The sequence below is a fragment of the Silene latifolia genome, chromosome X, assembly GCF_048544455.1.
Source record: "Silene latifolia isolate original U9 population chromosome X, ASM4854445v1, whole genome shotgun sequence".
NCBI classification, from domain to species: domain Eukaryota; kingdom Viridiplantae; phylum Streptophyta; class Magnoliopsida; order Caryophyllales; family Caryophyllaceae; genus Silene; species Silene latifolia.
This window is the reverse complement of record NC_133537.1, coordinates 158,272,500-158,281,821: the sequence shown is the minus strand read 5'-3', so window position 1 is coordinate 158,281,821 and position 9,322 is coordinate 158,272,500. Positions and strand designations below refer to the sequence as shown.

General features: G+C 39.7%; 1 pseudogene; it reads right to left on the bottom strand.

Annotated features, from left to right (window-relative positions):
* Nucleotides 1-5,171: 5,171 nt before the first annotated feature.
* Nucleotides 5,172-5,270, bottom strand: LOC141625200 (small nucleolar RNA R71; annotated as a pseudogene).
* Between the last annotated feature and the right edge of the window lie 4,052 nt (nt 5,271-9,322).

Genomic DNA, 9,322 nt, shown 5'->3' with positions numbered 1-9,322 from the left:
CAAAGCAGTGACATCCACCTTACACCAAAAGATCAAGATACCTCTAGATGGCAAGGTAGTGACGATCACTTCGTCACCTATCAAGGACGTGATAGAGAAAATGTCAAGCAACCAAGTAGTTACAGATCCAGTGTACGAGCTTGGAGGATTTCAAGTCATTAACCTCAAAGAGAGCGAGCTTGCTCCCTTATACTTCGACCCATACTCCAACTTGGTGGTCAACCACATACTCAAATCCCAGGGATACTTCTCAGGAATGCCACTAAGCCCTATCAGAGAGAGTACCTTTACACCTTTTAAGGAAGGTAACTCTCAAAAGATACCACTAGGCTTGGCGTACCAGCCTACGAAGGACGAAATAATCGAAATGCTTACTCAAGTTCAGAATCTCAAAAGTAAGAGAGTACAAATGCAACCCTATCTCCCTACACTAAATGAGTACTTCGTCAGGGAAGGGGACTGTGATTATTTTCACAGATTTCCTGAACCTTGGTTGTATATAGGCATTCAACTAGCTGGAATCGAGGTCTTTCATGATTGTTATTTCATTCCTCCAGAAACGGTTTCTACCGTCAAAACTCGTTAGATACCTTGTCTCGACGAACAGGCTGTTAGCCTTCTTTTTGGAGAGGATCGATTCATCAAGGCAGCACAGTATGAGATCATTACCATGATACTTCAAGACGACCATTTCAACCTTACAACACTGATCACCGACATCAGCTCGAATCACGAGAAAGGATGGAGAAAGTCGATCAAATGGACCCACAATCAAGGAAAACTCTTCAAGGTCACTACTGGAGAAGGAGAGATGTTCAAAGGAGAACCTGAAGACGATGAATTCGAGTCAGAGTCGGAATCAGAGTCGGTGACGAAACCTAAGTCTAGAGAAGTCGCTACAGAGTCTCCAACCGTCGTCACTCCCCACCCTTTTCTTTCTCCTAGCATAGTTTTGCCTGGTAACAGTGGCTTGGGGCCAGCATCTGTCCCTTTACCGCCACTGATCACTGCGCAGATGGCTTCTTTGTTTCAGCTGCTTTCAAACATTAATATGAATAAATCTGATTCTGCTTACTACTTGTGTTATTCTGAATGCAATTCTATTTACGATGATAATGAGGATGATCTTAACCCAGAATCAATCGAATTACCTCCCTATATAATTAAAGAAATACTAGAAGATTGGGAAGGGGGCCCGTTATAGAAAACACTGAACCTATCAACGTAGGAACGAGATTAGAACCCCAAGAACTTAGGATAGGGACGACCCGAGACCCAGCTAAAAGGGCCAATTTCATCGACATCCTACACGAGTTCAAACACGTCTTCGCTTGGTCCTACAAGGACATGCAGGGATCGATAGGGATATTGCAGAACATCGCATTCCAATCAAGTCAGGTTTCAAACCTGTAAAACAGAAGCTTCGTCGAATGAGGACAAAGTTGGCTCTAAAGATTAAAAATGAAGTTGATAAGCAATTCAAAGCCGGATTCATCAATGTTTCCGAGTATTCAGACTGGGTGGCTAATATAGTCCCCGTATCCAAAAAGGATGGGCGAATCCGGGTTTGTGTTGGTTTCAGAGACTTGAACAAAGCGAGTCTTAAAGACGACTTCCCTCTACCACACATCGACATATTGGTAGATAATACAACAGATCACGCGTTGTTATCCTTCATGTATGGGTATAAAGGGTATAACCAAATCAATATGCCCATAGAAGATATGCACAAGACAGCCTTCGTCACTTAGTAGGGCACATACTACTATACTGTTATGCCATTCGTGCTGGGGCTACGTACCAACATACTGCGACTACTTTGCTACATGACATGATGCATAAAGAGGTGGAGGTGTACGTGGACAACATGATCATAAAATCTAAGGATAGAAAAGGGCACATTGCTAACCTTCGCAAGTTCTTCCTCAGATTGCGCAAGTACAACATGAGGCTCAATCCTCAGAAATGTGCATTCAGAGTAGCGTCAGGCAAGCTTTTGGGATATGTTGTCAGCCAGAGGGGGATAGAAATTGATCCATCTAAGATCAAGGTCTTAATAGAGATGCCACAACTCCAAACAGAAAAAGAGGTTAGAGGATTCCTGGGCAAAGTGAAATACATTAGTCTATTTATATCGAAACTCTCTATGATCTGCGAACCTATCTTCAAAAAGCTAAAGAAAATGGACCATACCATATCGGACAATGACTGTCAAAAGGCATTTTATGGGATAAAGAAGATATTGGCCAAACCACCAGTGCTAATGCCTCCTCAACGAGATCAACCTCTTGGTTTATATCTCACAGTTACCGAAACACCCATGGGGGCTATGCTCGCACAGACTGTTGGGAAATAAGAAAGGGTTATCGACTACCTTAGTAAGAAGTTCTTGGAGTACGAGAGTAAGTATACACCTCTCGAGAAGATATGCCTTGCTCTTGTGAGGGGAACAAAGAAGCTACACCATTACAGGTTTAACTACTCGGTCAAAGTGTATTCTAAAATGGACCCCGTCAAATACCTCTTCGAGAAACCCGTCCTCAACGGACGCTTAGCAAGATGGACCTAAATGCTCTCAGCCTTTGATCTCAAATACGTACCTTTGAAAGTCATAAAGGGACGTATCGTGGCTGAATTCTTCGCAGATAATCCTATCAATGATACCCAAGCAATAGACATGTGGTCGTTTCCAGATGAGGATATTTTACAAATGATGTGACTCATATTTGAGCATATTTAGTCCCCGAATTAGCCTCGTTCCTATGCTTTTTAGTGCATAATTGGGTCATTTACTATCCTTAGCTTCCCATTTTGAATATTCTTTGAGGTTTTGTTTCCTTGGTAGGAGAGGAGTGCAAACCTTGCATTTTCATGGCAAAATGGAGCTAAATTGATCGAATTCAATGACCAAGCATCAAAGGGAAGACGATACTAGAAGGCCTATGTAGATAATAATGTAGATTGGGCAATGATGAAAGGATCCTTGCATCCTCAACAAGATCCTCGAGGATCGTTGAGGAAAGAAGAAAAGAGAAGTGCCTGACCCAGAATCCGAGCGGCTCCCTGCCAATCCGAGCGGCTCCCTGCCCACCAATCCGAGCGTCCCTATGCCAAGACGCTCGTCTTGAAGCCAACCAATCCGAGCGTCTCTCCCCTGATCCACTCGGATTCCTTAGCAGACTCCACTGTGTCTACTGCCTAGACGCTTGGGACAAGCATATTCTCTGGGGACTACCAACACGGAGATGAGCATCTCCTCTGAGAGGAGCACTTCCTCAACTTTTCTTAAGGGTCTTAATAGTCATTTAAGCCCTTAGTAACTCTAATCCTTGTACCTAATATTTAGTATAAATACCCCATTGTACTACTTAGATTATCATCAAGTCTTAATACTCCTTTATCTCATCTTAATACTCACTTAATCTTGTAATTAACTCTGAATTTAGCATTAATACAAATCTCATTTCTTAATCTTTCCTTAATTTCTCTATTGTTCATCATTTATTTTGGGTAATTAGATGATTATTTGGGTTTATTTGGAGAATTGACAACCTTCTATCAATCATCAAGTACTTCTATTATTCTTTGCTTTATTATTTAGAATCATCTTTATAGGTATAATTCTCTCTTCATCCCTTTTTAATTATTGTTAATCATCTTCATTTGTTCATCATGTTTTGCCTTGCTAGTATGATTGACAACCTTGTTAGCATGTTAAACTTGATAATGAGTGAGTAGTTTCCTTAACTAAGGTTAATGGGAATTAGGGGAAACCAACATGGGGATTGATTCATGCTTAATCTAATATGTTTTCATAATTAATTTGCTTGCTTATTGTGATTTCAACTTATGCACATGTTTTGTTTGATGAAATGCGAGCCTATGAATCCTTGCATTTTTTACCCATCACTTATCTTTTCAATGAGACTTGTAAGACATAAACCAACTCGAGTCTCATTAGACCATGCATATAGTTGGATAGGGAGGATTAAGTCGACTTGTAGGTGTTGTACAATCTAATCGATTCGGCTCCGGGACCCAAACCTTCTTAGGGATTGTAAGACATAAACCAACTAGATCCCATCACAACAATAAGTCCTTGCATCTAGTAGAAAATATGTTTGTATGATCAAATCCCATGAATCCCCTATGAACCCATGACACCCTAGTGCTTTTAATCAGATGTTTACATCCCATTTTAATCATATTTCTTGTTTTCATTACTTTATTTACATTGTTGATTAGTTTAGTTGATCTCCTATCTCAACCCAAATTGTGACACCCTTAGACACAACCAATTGCAATCGAATATCCTACATCAATACCCGTCCCTTGGGATCCGACCTTTACTTACCTCTTTACTAAGAGTTGAGTTGTTTGTGAAGTTATAAATATTGTTTTGGTCAAGGTAACTTTTGACGACAAGTAACAAAACCGACGAACAAAAAATCGCGTCGTTGCCGGGGACGGTGTTAACTTTATTTGATTTTATTTGATTGTTTTTAGTTGTGTCTTTCTTTACCTTGGTGAAGTCAAACTCCTCAAGGTTTATTCTAATTGTTTTTGAGCTGTTTGATATTTTGCATGTCTAGGAGATCAAAAGGTAACTTGTTACCCATTGATCTTGAAATTGAAAGAACTTTGACCAACAATAGAAGACTTGCTAGAAATACTTTGAGAGGTATTGGTGAGATTGTGGACATTCAACCAAATAATATTAAGTTCATCAACCCTTTTGCAAGAGAAGGAGAGGATAACCGAACACAAAACCAACCACAAAATTAACCCACAGTGCCTAAATTTTCATCACATTCCGTACAAACCGAGGAGAACCTACCAAATGGTACTCCTATCCCACAACATTTAACCGGTAATTTCATTGTAAAATCCGCATTTATACAATTAGTTGAGAGAAGTCAATTTGGGGGGATGCCTAGTGAAGACTCTCATTCTCATATGGAGACTTTTTGTGACTATTGTGATGCGATTTCTCAAACCGGAGTTACTCAAGATCAAATTCGATGGGTCTTATTTCTTTTTTCTTTGATTGGTTCCGCGAAACAATGGTTGAAGAGCCTAGATAAGGCTACTCTTGGTATTAACTCTTGGAAGAAATTGGCACTTGCTTTCTACAAGAAATTATATCCTCCAGAGAAGACTAACATGTGGAGAGCCCAAATCACCGGGTTCAAACAAAGGGATGAGGAATCTTTGTATGAAGCATGTGAGAGATTCAAGGATACTTGTCGATCTTGTCCACACCATGGACTTAGCGAGTAGTTCCTTGTACAACAATTTTGGAATGGTCTATATGAAGACTCCCGAAACATTCTTAATATGGGAACAAATGGTATGTTTACTGAAGTTGATGATAATCAATCATGGAACAAGATTGAGGAAATGGTGGTCCATAACTCACAATATAGTAGACCTCGGAAGGCTACTAGAGAAGGAAAGCATGAGGTGGACTCTATTACTCAATTGGATGCTCAACTTAGTGCTCATATTGACACCATTAATTTGAAGTTTGAGAAGGCTATAGCTAAACTTGAAGAGGCCTCCAAATCACCTAAGCAACATGTTAATGTTATGGTGGCATCTTCATCAATTCCAAGTGGAGTATGTGAGAGTTGTAGAACTTTGGGACATGACCAAAGTGAATGTAGGGGAACAAGTGAATGCTTTCCAAGCATACAAGAGTGGTACCCCTTATTCTAACAATTATAATGAAAACACCAAATTCCATCCCAACCTCTCATACAAAACCCAAAATGTTCAAAACCTTCAAACAACATACACCCCGCCTCCAATGAGAAACCAATCTCAAAGACCCTTTTACAATCAAAATCGAGGTTATCAAAATCAACCTCCATACAATCAAACAAATGACCAAGGTTTTGATGTTCAAAAAGCGGTCCTCCAAATGCAAAAGAACCAACAAGAATTTTTCACACGAATGCAAAAGGATAGCCAAGCAAAAGACATTACAATTAAAAACATACTAGCTCACACAAAGATGTTGGAGACCCAAATGTCTCAATTAGCATCTTCTAGTTCACAAAGACAAAATGGGCAATTACCACCTCAAGGTAATCCCCCAAGACATGAGTCTGTGAGTGCCATTCATTTAAGGAGTGGTACAAGGTATGAAGGGCTGAAGAGGCCCGTTGATGAAGATGTTGTGAATGCTAGTGACAAGGAAAGAGTTGTTAAAGACTTTAAGAAAGAAGAAGAACCCACCACCATTCAAGAAGTTTCAAAGGAGAATGAAGAGTAGGCTAAGGAGAAAGAGCCTATTGTGATTCGGCTTCCATTTCCAAGTCGTCAAGCTAATCCTAAGTTTGATGAACAACTTGGGAACTTTATAGAGATTGTGAAGAACTTGTAATTCTCAATTCCATTTACGGAATTGATCAATCACGTTCCGGCCTATGCGAAATACATGAAAGATATTATTACAAAGAAGAAATCCATCCGGAAGCTTGAGACTATTGCTTTCACTAAGGTGAGTAGTGCCATTCTACAAGGAAGTTCACCTCCAAAACTAAAGGATCCGGGAAGTTTCTCTATTCCATGAACCATTGGCAATACTACAATCAACAAAGCTCTATGTGACCTTGGGGCAAGTGTGATTGTCATGCCATATTCGGTGTGCAAAAGGTTAGGAATGGGAGAGCTCAAGTGCACTAATATCATACTTCAAATGGTGGATCGATCAACAAAGAAACCTTTAGGGGTATGGGAAGATGTGCCGGTAAGAATTGGCATGTTCTTCATCCCGGTGGACTTTGTTATTGTTGATATGGAGAAGGACTCAAACATTCCTATCATTTTAGGAAGACCTTTATTACACACCGCGGGAGCGGTGATTGACGTGAAACATGGAGAGCTCACACTCGAAGTGGGAGATGAAACGATCACTTTTAATCTTGACTAGACAATGAGAGCTCTCCGACTACATAATCCATGTTTCATGGTTGATCATTATAGCCAAGAAAGTGATGGGAAAAGTTAGCATCTCAATGCAAAGAACAAGCTATGGGTAAAGAATCACCACCCATATGGGAGAAGAAAATGGGTAATCTCCAAGATGCTCTGTAACACCCCCATTTATTCGGGAGCCTTTAGCGAGACATTCCCAAGTAAATGAGAGCGTTACCATCTCGGTTTCCCGAGGTAGTAAATAACAAAGTCCAACTCACCAAAGTACTTTAAATAAAAACTTTAATGATTACATATGTCTTGCAATTTTTAATCAACTAGAAATTAATGTAAAAATAAATACAACTCGCAGCGGAAATTAAATAAGTGATATAACTACATTTGTGATCTAGACTTCTGCAGGTCCGAAAGCTCACACGCCCAAGCTCCCAATATCCAGCTAACTCAAAACCTGCTATTTAAATCTGCTCCCCATTTAACCGGAAATATTAAATGGTTCACCAGAGGATGCCATCAATTAAAGCAGGCATCAATTTTATTTTGACACAGAAGCAAACATGTCAACCAATGGTTGAGTAGGATAAAATACATGAAAACAACCACTCTCTCACAACTGTCAATATTCCAATCTCAACTCTTCACATGTCACATATCGACATCAACCATCTACGTTATCCACCAGAGACTAAGCCTGGGGCCTTCCGATTATTCACACACGTTATCCACCAGAGACTAAGCCTGGGGCAGTCCAATCACCACTCACGTTATCCACCAGAGACTAAGCCTGGGGCAATTCAATTCTCATAAACCATTCCACAATATAATTGTATAAAATATACACAACTCCAAAAATTAACAAAGTTAATCACTCAATTAGCTTAATTAAATAAGCAATCATACACCAATCATCCTTTCAATACATTAACGTATTAAACACGCAAACTAGATGTAGTTGAGTAGATTATCCTACCTCGCAAGCGATTCCAAATAAGCAGCTGAAGTAATCCAAATTAATTAAAGCAAATCCGATCCGATTATAATTTCTTCACAACCATCACCTAATCAAAATATTATAATTCAATTTAATTCAATTCAATTATTTATTTATTTATTCCTTTTATTACATTAATTATTCAAAGTAATTATTTATTATAATTAAAGATTACGATATTATAATTATTGTGCAAATCCCGATTACCCAATAAATCCAGTGCTAATCCGTCTTTAAAACCCGACTCAATCCCGACTAACCACACAAACAATATATATAATAATGGTTGTAATACCACGTTTCATATGCAATAGCAATACCATACAACACCCACGTCAACCATCCTCACAAACACTTACGACAACACGCCCAAATTCACCCACCTAGCCAGGACAACCTACTCCTCCTCTCGCTCCACCGTGAGCCTCCTCCATTAGCTGCCCAGCCTCATACCAAACGTCAGCTGCACCACCACAAATGAGTGCCAAAACCGCAACACTAACAACCTTCAAATTAACAACCAAACAATTCGAACTCGAAACTTAGCTACTTAGTTTGACACTACCACAACCCAATTCAACCACCACCGCCAGAAGCCCAGCGGCCACCACTAAAGCCACCCATCACTCCCCTTACACGCCACTAACCACCAGCACCAAACCCGACCCACTAAAAACACCCCATCACCAACTCAACACCTGCAGCAACAACGCAAGCACCCATCCCCTGTTTTTCGCGTTATCCGACCACTACCACCACAAACCACCACCTACAGCCACCACGACACCATCATTGTGGTCTACTCCTCCCCCATGACCAACCACCCCAGGTCTGAGTCAAGACTAGTCACGAACAAAGGTTTAAACCCGTGTAAACACATGGTGCAAACATACCCCGACCACCCACGAAAACGGCCTTCAAACACCCCTCTCCCGTCGGTCAATGGTGGTCAAAAGAGGTCAAAAGTGGTCCCTGGTGGTCCACGGTCACAACGTTGGTCATGGCTTGTCCTATGGTGGTCTAGTTATTGAGTTATAATATGCTAAAGTGTATACATAAGATGGTCTGAAATATTACCTTGAGGCGATAATGAATTAATTCCCTTGCTTTTCTATTCCTTAATTTTATTCTTCTTTCATTTAGATCTCTTCCGTCTTCTTTTTATGAATTATTTTTCAGATTATTGTGTATTTATAGTCTCGAATTAGAGAGCATATGACTTTGATTAGGAAACTAAGAACTATTTCCTTATTCCAATTATTATAGGAATTACAAATATAATTAATATAATTACATATTTATTCTTACCATAGGTAGGACTTCCACTTACTACTTTACTAATTCCATTATTTTTATTACATTTATTTAATATTATTATTGATATAATTA